Source organism: Sciurus carolinensis, chromosome 6 (genome assembly GCF_902686445.1).
Source record: "Sciurus carolinensis chromosome 6, mSciCar1.2, whole genome shotgun sequence".
Classification (NCBI taxonomy): domain Eukaryota; kingdom Metazoa; phylum Chordata; class Mammalia; order Rodentia; family Sciuridae; genus Sciurus; species Sciurus carolinensis.
In genome coordinates this window covers 149,172,813-149,185,011 of record NC_062218.1, presented here as the reverse complement: position 1 = coordinate 149,185,011, position 12,199 = coordinate 149,172,813, and the positions used below count along the sequence as shown (strand labels likewise).

Sequence of the window (12,199 nt, the reverse complement as noted above, 5' to 3'; positions counted from 1 at the left end):
TCAATTCACCGTAGTCAGATTGTGGAACCAACCTAGATGTCCTTCAATTGATGAATGGATAAAGAAACTGTGGCATATATATATATATATATATACAATGGAATATTACTCAGCCATAAAGAATGATAAAATTATGGCATTTGCAGGCAAATGGATGAAATTGGAGAATATCATGCTCAGTGAGATAAGCCAATCTCAAAAAACCAAAGGACGAATGATCTCGCTGATAAGCGGATGATGACATATAATGGGGGGCGGAAGGGGTTAGAGTTAGGGTTAGGGTTAAGGAAGGTGGCAAGAATGGAGGAAGGAAGGACTGTATAGAGGGAAAAGAGGGATGGGAGGGGTGGGGGGAAGGGAAAAAATAACAGAATGAATCAAGCAACATCCTATGTAAACTTACGATTACACAAATGGTATGCCTTGACTCCATGTGCAAACAAACAACATGTATCCCATTTGTTTACAATAAAAAAAAACTCATTTGATAGATTTCGTAGATGAGTAAACTTTGGCAAGTTTCTTAACGTTGTTTTTTGTTTTTTTTGTTTTTTTTGTTTTTTACTTTATTTTTTTTTTATTGTGAACAAATGGGATACATGTTCTTTCTCTGTTTGTACATGGAGTCCAGGCATACCATTTGTGTAATCATACGTTTACATAGGGTAATGCTGTTTGATTCATTCTGTTATTTTTTCCCTTCCCCCCACCCCTCCCATCCCTCTTTTCCCTCTATACAGTCCTTCCTTCCTCCATTCTTGCCCCCCTCCCTAACCCTCACTCTAACCCTAAAACTAACCCCTCCCACGCCCCATTATGTATCATCATCCACTTATCAGCGAGATCATTCTTCCTTTGGTTTTTGAGATTGGCTTATCTCACTTAGCATGATATTCTCCAATTTCGTCCATTTGCTTGCAAATGCCATAATTTTATCATTCTTTATGGCTGAGTAATATTCCATTGTATATATATGCCACAGTTTCTTTATCCATTCATCAACTGAAGGGCATCTAGGTTGGTTCCACAATCTGGCTATGGCGAATTGAGCAGCAATGAACATTGATGTGGCTGTATCTCTGTAGTATGCTGATTTTAAGTCCTTTGGGTATAGGCCAAGGAGTGGGATAGCTGGGTCAAATGGTAGTTCCATTCCAAGTTTTCTAAGGAATCTCCATACTGCCTTCCAGAGTGGTTGCACTAATTTGCAGCCCCACCAGCAATGTATGAGTGTACCTTTTTCCCCACATCCTCGCCAACACCTGTTGTTGCTTGTGTTCTTGATAATCGCCATTCTGATTGGGGTGAGATGGAATCTTAGGGTGGTTTTGATTTGCATTTCTTTTATTACTAGAGATGTTGAACATTTTTCCATATGTTTGTTGATTGTTTGTAGGTCTTCTTCTGTGAAGTGTCTGTTCATTTCCTTAGACCATTTGTCGATTGGATTATTTGTAGTCTTGGTGTTGAGTTTTTTGAGTTCTTTATAGATTCTGGAGATTAGTGCTCTATCTGAAGTATGATTGACAAAGATTTTCTCCCACTCTGTAGGCTCTTTCTTCACATTGCTGATAGTTTCCTTTGCTGAGAGAAAGCTTTTTAGTTTGAATCTATCCCAGTTGTTGATTCTTGCTTTTATTTCTTGTGCTATGGGAGTCCTGTTGAGAAAGTCTGGTCCTAAGCCGACATGTTGAAGATCTGGACCTACTTTTTCTTCTATAAGATGCAGGGTCTCTGGTCTGATTCCCAGGTCCTTAATCCATTTTGAGTTTAGTTTTGTGCATGGTGAGAGATATGGGTTTATTTTCATTTTGTTGCATATGGATTTCCAATTTTCCCAGCACCATTTATTGAAGAGGCTATCTTTTCTCCATTGCATATTTTTGGCCCCTTTGTCTAGTATGAGGAAATTATATTTGTTTGGGTTTGTGTCCGTGTCCTCTATTCTGAGCCTTGTACATATGCTCCAAGCCCCAGTGACCCGTCACTCGTCTCTTCCTCCAGGCAGCCACCCGGTGTTCTGTGTGGGCGCTTGGAGACCAAGCCACTCACTGCGCACCTCCACCTCCTCAGGACAGCCCCCTCCCCATTGTTCAGGCAGCTGCTGAATCCAAATAGTTCGCCACCCAACTCTTTCTCTGGCAGCCCCCGGAGCCCTGGCAGATTGGTCCAAAAAACCAAAAAACCAAGTGGTGTGCCGCTCGGCCTCCTCTGCAAGGTTCCCCACTTTCCGAGCTCACTGTTCCAACGAGGGTAGGTGTGTCTTGCTGCCTGGGCAGGGCAGCCTTCCCAGGGGCCCAGACCTACCTCCTGGGCCTGGGAGCCTCACCCTTCGTAGACGAGTCTCCTTAGGTTGTCCCTTCTTATTAATGTTGTTTTAATTGGTTCTTTTTACTTATACCTGACGGTAGAATTCATTTTGATGTATTTATACAAGCATGGACTATATCTTTTTCTAATCAATACCCCATTCTTGTGGGTGTACACGACAGTGGTATTACTTCACTATTTTCATATAGGTACAGAGGAAAATTATGTTAGGTTTGTTCTACTGTCTTTCCTATTTCCATGCCCCGCCCTTCCCTTCATTCCCCTTTGACTAATATACTAAACTTCTTTTCTTCCCTTCCCTGCCCTTTCTTGTGGTTTAGCTTCCACATATCAGTGGAAACATTTGACCTTTGGTTTTGGGGAGAGTGGCTTTTTTCGCTTAGCATGATGGTCTCCTGAATCTCATTTTCTCTTCTGCAGTGTGGAACAATTGTCGTAAGGGTTTGGGTAGATATTCTCTTTCAAGATCCTTGTACAATAAGAAGTCATACTTCAGATCACAGGATATAAGACCAGAAGGTCTGATTTAATCCTGACCTTTACCAGCCAGTTTGTAGCCCTGCGCCTCAGTTTCCTCACTTATGGAGATAATAAGAACATCTAACCCTTAAGGTTAACATATGGGTAAAATTAGTTAGTACACGTAAAACATTTACATGCTCCTGGCACAAGATGGGGACTCCTTGTTAACCAACATTATCATTATTATTATTATAGTTATTTTTTATCATATCTGCCAAATAATAGATGTTGGATAAATGATTGGCATTTTTTTATTAAAACCTGTTTGGTCCCACTTCTGTCCCAAACAGTCACCCATAAATATTTCCAAGAAACTTCAAATGTTCTTTGAATCACAGTAAGCGTGATATATTTTTCCATGAATGAGTGTGTGTGTGTGTCTTTGTATGTGTCACTCAGCAAAGCAAATAGAATAATAAGTAATGTGAGGTTTTAATTATCATGTGAGTGATGCTGCTTTGTAAATCAAAGCTAATTGATTCTGAGTACTTGCTACTTCTTCAATCTTCCTACCAGCTCAGGAGCAAGCATGCTATTTTCTGTGTAAACAAGAAGGGTGCTTCTGGAAGGGGTGTTTTGAGACTGCAGAGTGCCATTTTTACAAGGGCATTCCAAGGCCAGGAATTCAGAATTGTCACAGAGGTCCATGCAGACATATCCTAGAGGGGCAAAGTGTTCCCTGCTGTCCTCCTAGGTAGAACGCAGCTTCCTCTGACATTTACCCTCTGGCTTATCCTTCACAAAATGGTCCCGACTTTTCAATCGACTGTTTTGGCCTTTGTCATGTAGAGCACTCTTTAATAAAATGGGTTTGGTAATCTAATTGGCTGTTCTGTAAAGCAAAACTTTTATGTACCTAAACACCTGGTTTTCAGATTTATGTTTGCTCACACTAAATCTTGCAGGGAAATGTAATTCATAAAGCAGAAAGTAAGAGAAGCTGAGAGGCGCAGGTTGAAATGTGAAGTCAAGTGAGCACAAATCACACACAGACACACACTCTTGGTCCATACAGCTGGGCCTAAAGTACTTCCAAGAAATGCCAAGTGCTCTTCAGATCACAAATTGAAAACTTTTCCCTTAAAGTAATGCTCTTCAGTGTTTCAAACCAGCCTCTTGATGGTTGTGTTTGCATATTTTATGAAAAGCCTAGATCCCCCTTGGTCTTACTGGCTGTGCTTTTGTACATTTTGAGCTTACTGACTTTAAGCTGCCCACTTTTCAAAGTGAAAAATCCAAGGACATGGAATTTAGTTCAGTGGAGAAACATCTGGTTAGCAGACTGAACGTCTGGGTTCAATATCAGCACCCTAACAAAATCAAAGTTTCCATCTTGTTTTAAAATTGGTTGCATTTTTGTGATGAGATTAAAAAAAAAAAAACTATTAAAAATATCAGAAACATGGAGATAGTTTAGCACCACCATTGATCCTGGGAATATTTTAGCACTCACACTGACTGTACTGCACTTAATGTCCTTTTCTCCAGTTTCTCTGCTGAGGGGGAGGGAAGAGGGGAAAAACCCAGAGGAAGGGCTCCTCCTGACCCCATGGAGCCCACTAAGAGCTGGGTGGGGGATGAGTGGATACCACAAGGAGTTCTTAGCATTTCTGGAACCCAGTGACATCCACCGTTTCACTTCCGACCATGCAGTCCACTGTTCAGGGATGGCCACTCACATCTGTCATGCTCAGAAGTCACCTTCCTACAGACCTGTCAGTACCTGGCAGGAACACCCATTCCCCATCTGGCATGCTGGCTTTAGAGAAAACCTGTTGCGGAGAACAACTGTAAATGCAAGAATGGTGGATGTTTACCCTTCCTTCAAATAAACTCTTAAGAACAGTGTGCTCTGGTTAGAAGTCACTTGTATTTTGTTTATGTTTACATGCATCTTGTAATTCCCTAAAAACTAAATAAAGTTTTTGGCCTTTTAAAAAAATAAAAAATAAATAAAATAAAATTGGTTGCATCCTGATAAACCCTCCATAAGTTGGAGCTATCATAGATCAGAAGAGCATTTGATACTCCTAATCGACTCTATATCATAGTTTAACAAGACAGCGCACTGTAAAGTACTGATTCTTTACCTCATGATAGCATGGCCAAATTTGCTGCCTCTGACCACCATCATGAGAGAGTATCACACCTCATCACTCCTCCAGGAAAAGACCGAAGACGAAAATTCAAATTACAGTCTCTAGCAAAGGGGTCTTGCTTTCACACTGCCATAATGCCACAAAGTTGTAAGTTGAACGATTGTAAGTGAGGGACTCGCTGTAATCCAAGAAGTCATCTTCCCCCCCAACCCCCACCACCATCTACTGCTGGAAACACTAAGGACTGGGGTTGGGGGAGACTGAGATTTTCAATATTCTTTTATATGGAAAAATATTAGAAAAAGTAGAATGATAGAAGTCCATGAGATCATGATGGAGTTGGGGAGAAGGTAGGTAAGTTTGTTCAGCCATTCTTCAGTAGTGGACCTAGGGAGGAGTGTTCCTCCTGATGGCTTGAAAGTAAAGATCTATGCAAAGTATGAGAATTTACTATTGCATCCAATGTAGATCAAAACTAGAAATCATTGTGCAAGAGACTGAACAAAGATGGTAAAACTACCAATACTTATTCATTCGGTCTTGGGTTGGGAGTCTATGACACTGGTCCTCCCATCCCCCCTTCCGGGTTCCATGATGAAGGACAGGTGCACCGTCAGCCCTGCACAGCACAGCCTTCCAAGAGGCACCACCAATTAATCAATCAGCAGTGGCACATCAATGAAGCCTTTCTGCCAATAGTCTAGCCACCATATCATCATCCATTCAGGGAGGGAAGATCTTAACAGCCTTCTTCTAGTGCTAAAGTTGTTGAATGAGTCTGTGCCCTGGTAGCCTTTCAAAATTGCCATCACTGATGGTAGAGTGACAGGAGGTGGCAGCCTACGAAGTTAAGAATGCAGGTTTTGACCAACCGGGCACAATCGGCTGCCGTTCCTACTTTTTGCTGCTTACTTGCTCTGTGATATTCAGAAGGCAATTTAATCTCTTTGAACCTCCATTTCCTCATGGATAGACTCCACACCCCACCTCACAGAGATGCTATGAGATTAAATCAAGCACTACATTTGATAATGTCTAGTGCAAGGTCCAGAACGTGGTTGATAGGATATTTAACTGTAAAAGTTTTCCTTGTCTCCCCTTCCTTCTTTCCTTTTCTGTTCCTGTTTGTTTCACAAGTTGTTAACTCCTCCACTTTAGGCAAGGGAGTTAGCTTATCTGTGCCTCTTTCTTTGTTTTTGAAACAGGAATTACATTAGTACTGACCACATTGTGCTGCAAAGAGGAAAAGAGGCTGTATCAGCAGCAATAGCAACAAACTCAACTCACACGTGGATACAGACTACATACAGAGCATCTTCCAGAAGACTATCTACTATCCTGTGCTTAAGTCCCTATATACTTTTGTCAGAAATATTATGTTACAGGCAGCAAAGGCAGAGTGCAAAAGAGTAGCTACTGTGAGAAGACCCAGCTCTTTCTTGAGGAGGGTTGGTATTATGAGTGGATTATTGTCTTAGTCTGTTGCTCTAACAAAATACCTGAGACCAGGTAATTTATAAAAACAGAAGCCTCCTGGTAGAAAGTGGAAGGGAAGCAGTGGCATGTGGAGGAGAGGTCACATGATCAGAGAGGACGCAAGAGAAGGTACTTTATTGGTTTGTTGTTGTTTGCTGAGTTTTGAATTTGAGATCCTCCTGCCTCAGCCTCCCAAGTACAGGTGTGCACTATTGTACCTGGTTTGCTTTGCTTTAGAACAACCTGCTTTTGTAACCAGTCCAGTCCTGGGAGAGTGAGAATTCACCCACTTCTGAAATCTGACTTTCATCCATTCACGAAGGCTTTGCCTCTGTCTCCCAAACACCTTCCACTGGCTCCATCTCCCAATGTTGCAGCATTGAAGAATTAAATTTCAACATATGTTTTTTTTGGGACAAACCATCTTTAGACATAGCAAATAGTCACTAGATTGCAAGTTGGAAGACCCAGATTCTCCTTCAGCCTGTCATAATTTTCCTCTGTGACCCTTGGCAGGTCACTTAACCTCTCTGAACATTAGGGTTACCCACCACGCCTGCATCATGGTGCTGGCGACACATATGAGGTGCTAGTCAGTGAAATCCATGGCTGTACAGATGAAAGACATCATATTTTGTTTTCCTTTTTCCTGGAACAAGTAATGGGAGACATGTACCCTGGAGTTTGGTTCAGTTGCAGCTTATCTTTATTTTCTTGCATGCACAAATGACTTACTATGTGTCAGTGCTTTTTTCTTTTAAGAATTGGACATGTGTCTTCCCTGCTCCAAGTCTAGAATGTCTGTGAGCAGCCGTTTTGAACTCCCACATATATAGCTAGCTAGAAGACTAATCCTGGGCCTCCAAAAACCTCTTCCTCCTTACAATAAGGACCTCATGTTCAGAGACCTGAGTTGGTGTAATTCATGACCTTGCTCAGCCAGGACAAAAGATGGGAGACCTATCTTCTCTCCTGTTCCTCACAAGTGGACACATGCATGGCTGCATGCACACACACACACTCCTCTCTCCAGGCCTCATGTCAAACATTTTACAATTCCTCCTGCCAAGTCTTTGTGCAGCAAACATTTTCCAGAATGGTACAGAAGCACTAGGTAATTGCGAATGAGTCCTTTGGGCTCTTAGGTATCTTGCAGATGGTAGGATAAATTCTCATGTCTCACTAGTTATGGGAAAAGAGATGTATTTTCCCTCTACAAGAGAAAGTGAAAAGAGTAGGCTCTATCAGTTACCATGGCAACTGAGATCCACTACAGGCTTGGTTCATCCTATCACTATGGAAGAGTAGAAGGGGGAAAAACACTGAGCTTCTGATTTTTGTCAACTGTTTTGAAGTGACATTTCATGGCATGAGTCTGAGACACCTTTAGAAGAGCAAAACGGAGGAGGCAGCGTGAGAGGGTGATGAAGGGTATTATAATGAGCACAGGCACACTGAGGATGTGTTTAAGAGGACCTGACTGTGGCTCATGTGGTCAGTGCCAAGGAAACTGAGAGGGGAGGAAGAGAAAACAATAAATATTTATTGAGTGTCTACCACATGCCTGGTGCAATGTTTAATGATGCACATCCTGTGGCCTCTCAGAGGCTCTGTGTCTGCAAGAGAAAGCAGTAAACAAGCAATTAAAATATGAGGGGCCCAACCCCGATCCCTCGGGGCAAAAGCACAGGGCAGATGGAGCAGGTGTCAGGTGATGCTGACAGGTGCTTGGGGTGGGGAGGGAGCTATCCCACTGGAATGGTCTATGCTGGTATCTGAAGAATGTGTAGGGGAGACCAGGTGGAAGCACCCTAGGGCTTTCCTGGTCTAGAGAAATGCACAGAGGCTTTGAAGAGAGCGAGCTGGGATTTGGAGGAGTTTTGAGTTCCTTGTGAGTGGAGTGGAGGGTGCAAGGTTGAGAAAAAGCTCAGCTGAGAAAGTTAGCAGAGGCTAATTGTGATGTCACTTGTAAGAAGTCATTAGGGGTTTGAAATCTGTCTAGAAGATAATGAGAAGCCATGTAAGTGTTCGAAGCAGGCTTGTGACAAAGTCATACCAGCCACAGAATGAAGAATGGCTCTGAACCAAGCAGTAATGGTGCAGGAAATGAAGGAGTTCCTCTAGAGCCAAGAGTGTGGATGACAGATTAGACAGGAGTAATGGCAGCGGATGGAGTGAGGAAATGGCTAGCAATGTTATGAATTTAGAACCAACCATCCTTATTGGGATGAAAGAGAAGTAAAAAATGCCATTCCCTAGCCAGGGGTCAGGATTGAAGGAGGAACCTGGAACCATTTTCTCGTTTACAAAGAAGCCAAGTTGTCTGGGTCATGTCAAGCCTTTGCAATGGCCCTAGTCAAGCTTTAATGTGAGATTGTGTTTGGGTGTGTTCAGGGTTTAACAGGTCTCACAGGATGCTGTGAGAAGGTGACACGTTTAGCTTAGGATGTGATTAAAGAGATTTTTGGAAGGAGATCATGTGGAGACCCACCATCCGGTATGTAAGAGCAACCGCAACAAAACGATCCAGTTCAGAACAGTTCAGAACCTACACACTTTCCACAGCTTTTCTGACTGCTCCCTACACATGAAAGATGGAGGTGGTTGGTGTTCCTTAGCCTTGGAAGAAGGAAAGTTAATTTCCCCGTTTTCTGTTTGAACTGATGTTCAGGAACTTAACTCTTGTAGAGTTCAAAAGTCTCATTCGGGTTTGGAGAAATTTATAGGGAGAATTCCCAAGAGGCACCTGATGGAATCAAGGGTGAGATGTGGCCTAGGACTTGCCTCTGACAGTGGCCAACCAGCTGACTGGCTGGAGGATTCCATCTGTGATCCTTACTTGTGATCACTTGCCTTCTATTCTCTTCCAGAACTCCAATGCTGAGCTCATCATCATCATCATCTTAGTGGTCCCTGGGCGTGCTCCAAAGGCTGAACTCACCCATACATACAGCCAGGTGAGATCTTGGTTTATGCCATTTCAAATGTCAGGGTTTGAGATGCAGCACCACAATTAGCCGACATATTGATCTTAAGCAAGGGGCTTAAATTCTCAGTTTCTTTCTCTGCGGTGGAGGGATAAGAGTACCGATAATAAGTCCCACCCCAGAAGGTGGTAATGAGGAATAAGACAAGACCTGAAATGGAGGAGGTGGAAACTGGAACAGATGCTGGGGCTTACTTTCATAGTATGGAAATGGCAAGAGGATTGCAGAAAGAGAAGAGGACCCCACCACGTTGTTGCTACTGCCCAGCCTTGTCTGTCTGGGAACCGTTCCTTCAGAGTAACCTTGTAAGTGGGCACTGAGGTTCAAGAGGATAGAATTCTATGGGTGTAATGACGTTTCTTCTTCCATCTGGATCAGACAATGAATGAATACTCCTTTACACCTTCACTGTTCATCAACCCTCTAAGGTAGCCTTGAACATAATCCCCAAATATGGTTACTAAAATTATGTTCCCTCCAGGAAAGTAATGGTTCACTCCTGGAAGAACATGGATTTGGATTTAGACTACCTGGATTGATCTCTGACATTTGCTAGATGTGTCATCTTGGATCAATTATGTAACTTCTGAGAGTATATGTTTTCTCATCTGTAAACCAGAGATAATCCTTCCCTAATGTTGTTATGACTGGAAATAATTTATGCAAGGGGTCACCTGTGGGGCCTAGCACAGAGCAGGCATTCACTAAGAGTAGCTACATAATTTTATTTCTTGTACTTTATGTGAAAAAACAATAAAAAGTCATTCTTCCCCAGAACCTTAGCCCTCCCTCCCTCAAATTCGCTATGAATTTCTATGTCTGTATAATAATTTCCCATGGTCCTGAGGGAAGCCTCTGAATTCAGTGATTATAAAATGGACATCAGAGACAGTTGGGAAAAGTCCCGTCTCTGACCCTAGTCCTGTGACTGTTCAGAAATCTCAGCCTGCATTGCTTGGGTTGGCATCTAGAAGTTGCTTCCGCTTCTCAGAGCAGCTCTGCAGAAGCCAGGTCCAGGGAGAGTGGGCGGCCATCTCTGCAGGCAGAGAGGGCGGGAGAGCTGGAGGGTGCCTGGCGGGGCCTGTGCTCCCCGCACTGTTTGTACCCAGTGTCTGTGTGAAGGGTGGATGAAGGGTATTTGGTTTTAATTGGGAAATGCCATCAATTGTCCTAGGCTCATTTAAAAATCCATTAGTATCAGGAAGTGGACAGATTAAGCAATGAGGAAGGAAAAAGAAAAAAGCTGTCAGGGCCCTGCTTTGTAGGGAGCGAACGGTCTGTCTAAGCTTCACCAGCGAGGGCTGTGCTGAATGCTAAGAAGCTGCTAAAGTCGATTTCAAGATGCTGGGGAGGGAGCGGAGGTGTCTCGGCCAATTCACATGAAATCCTGGGTGAGCTTGTTGTTCTCGCAGCTTCCAGAAATGAAATCGCTGAGATCTACACTGTGTATGTCAGGTTCTTGTAGCTGCTCCTGGCAGCCTGGAAATCGCCACCCACCCAGCTGTAAGCCACATCAACACCTGCAAACAGGTGCTCCCCTTTGCTCCCTCCCTATTGGCTGAACTCTTGACTGGGCCGGGCCACCCTTTCATCCTGGGAGCCATCAATCAGGCTGAAGGTCCATAGCAGGCTGGAAGGGACTGTAAGAAAGGTGGTGGAAAGGGCTGGAAGGGGGAAAGAGGGGAGGCCAGAGATACGGGCAAGCTGCGGGACAGAGACACCTGTGGTGGGGCCGTGTGTTCATTCGCCTGGGGTTTCTCTAACAAAGTACCCAAACCTAGAAAGCTTAAAATAACAAATGTATTTCCTCACAGTCCAGAAGCCAGGAATCTCATGTGGGCAGAATCAGGTTCCCTCCAAGCCTCTCACACCAGGTCCTTCCTTGCTGCTTCTGGTGGCTGAGGTGCTCCTTGGCTTGTGGTACTGTCACTCCAGTCTCCTCCTGTCTTCCCTGAACCATCTTTCCACTGTGTCTTTATTTTTGTTTTCAATATCACACTCTTCTGTGTTAGAGTCAACCCTAATCCAGTTTATCTTGGATTTTATCTTGATTTTATCTTTTATCTTGATTACATCTGCAAAGGTCCAACTTCCAAATAAGGTCACATTCACAGGTAGTGGGGATGAAGACTTCAACATCTGTTTTGCAGGGAAGCTGAGGGAGGCCAGGAATGCTGTTCAGCTATTTAGAGGACTGCTGTCTGGTTAATTCCATCAAGCAGTATAGAAGGTGCTGGGAAGGTTGGAAAAGTACTAGTCGGAAATCCAGGATCACAAATTGAAATGCCTGCAGAGGTCAGGCAGGTATCATAAGAGGCTCTGGAATAAGAAAATGTGCTTTTCCTTTAACCTATCATTGTGGGGAGAGCAGCGAGCTGGACCGCATGCCCTTAATAAGGGCAAAGACTAGTTCACTCCGATCACTGTTGCCTTGTAGGATGGAGCCCCCCACCCCCCGGATGCCAGATCTAATTTGTGGTCAAGAATCCAGATTTCTCTGTGAAATCTCCCAATTTTGTTTAAAACTTAGGCAGTCATTTTTCCCCCAACATGGTGGAAGTCAAACCAAGCCCATTGGCAAGTAATGTGGAACTGTGGGTAGCCAGTGTGACCACTGACCCAGAACCTCAGGTTAAAATCCAAAACTTGTCACTTGTGGGGTGACCTTGGGCACTTCACCCCCTATCTCTGGGTCACTGTTTCCTAGTGGGAGATGAAACAGTCTTATTCATCCCATAGAGTACAGTGGTGAATGTTCCAATGTACTGAATGCCAGGCCCACCT

At 43.5% G+C, this 12,199-nt stretch overlaps 1 protein-coding gene across 3 annotated transcripts in view; it reads left to right on the top strand.

Moving 5' to 3' along the window:
- Nucleotides 1-12,199, top strand: part of Atp10b (ATPase phospholipid transporting 10B (putative)) — a 333,470-nt gene that overhangs the window by 174,886 nt on the left and 146,385 nt on the right. Inside the window, exon 3 of one of the 3 annotated variants that reach the window (XM_047556626.1) lies at nucleotides 9,299-9,385. The exons of the other annotated variants lie outside the window; for them this stretch is intronic. The gene's annotated coding sequence lies outside the window, so the exon portion shown is untranslated. The remainder of the gene's footprint in view (nucleotides 1-9,298; nucleotides 9,386-12,199) is intronic. 3 annotated transcript variants of the gene reach the window in all.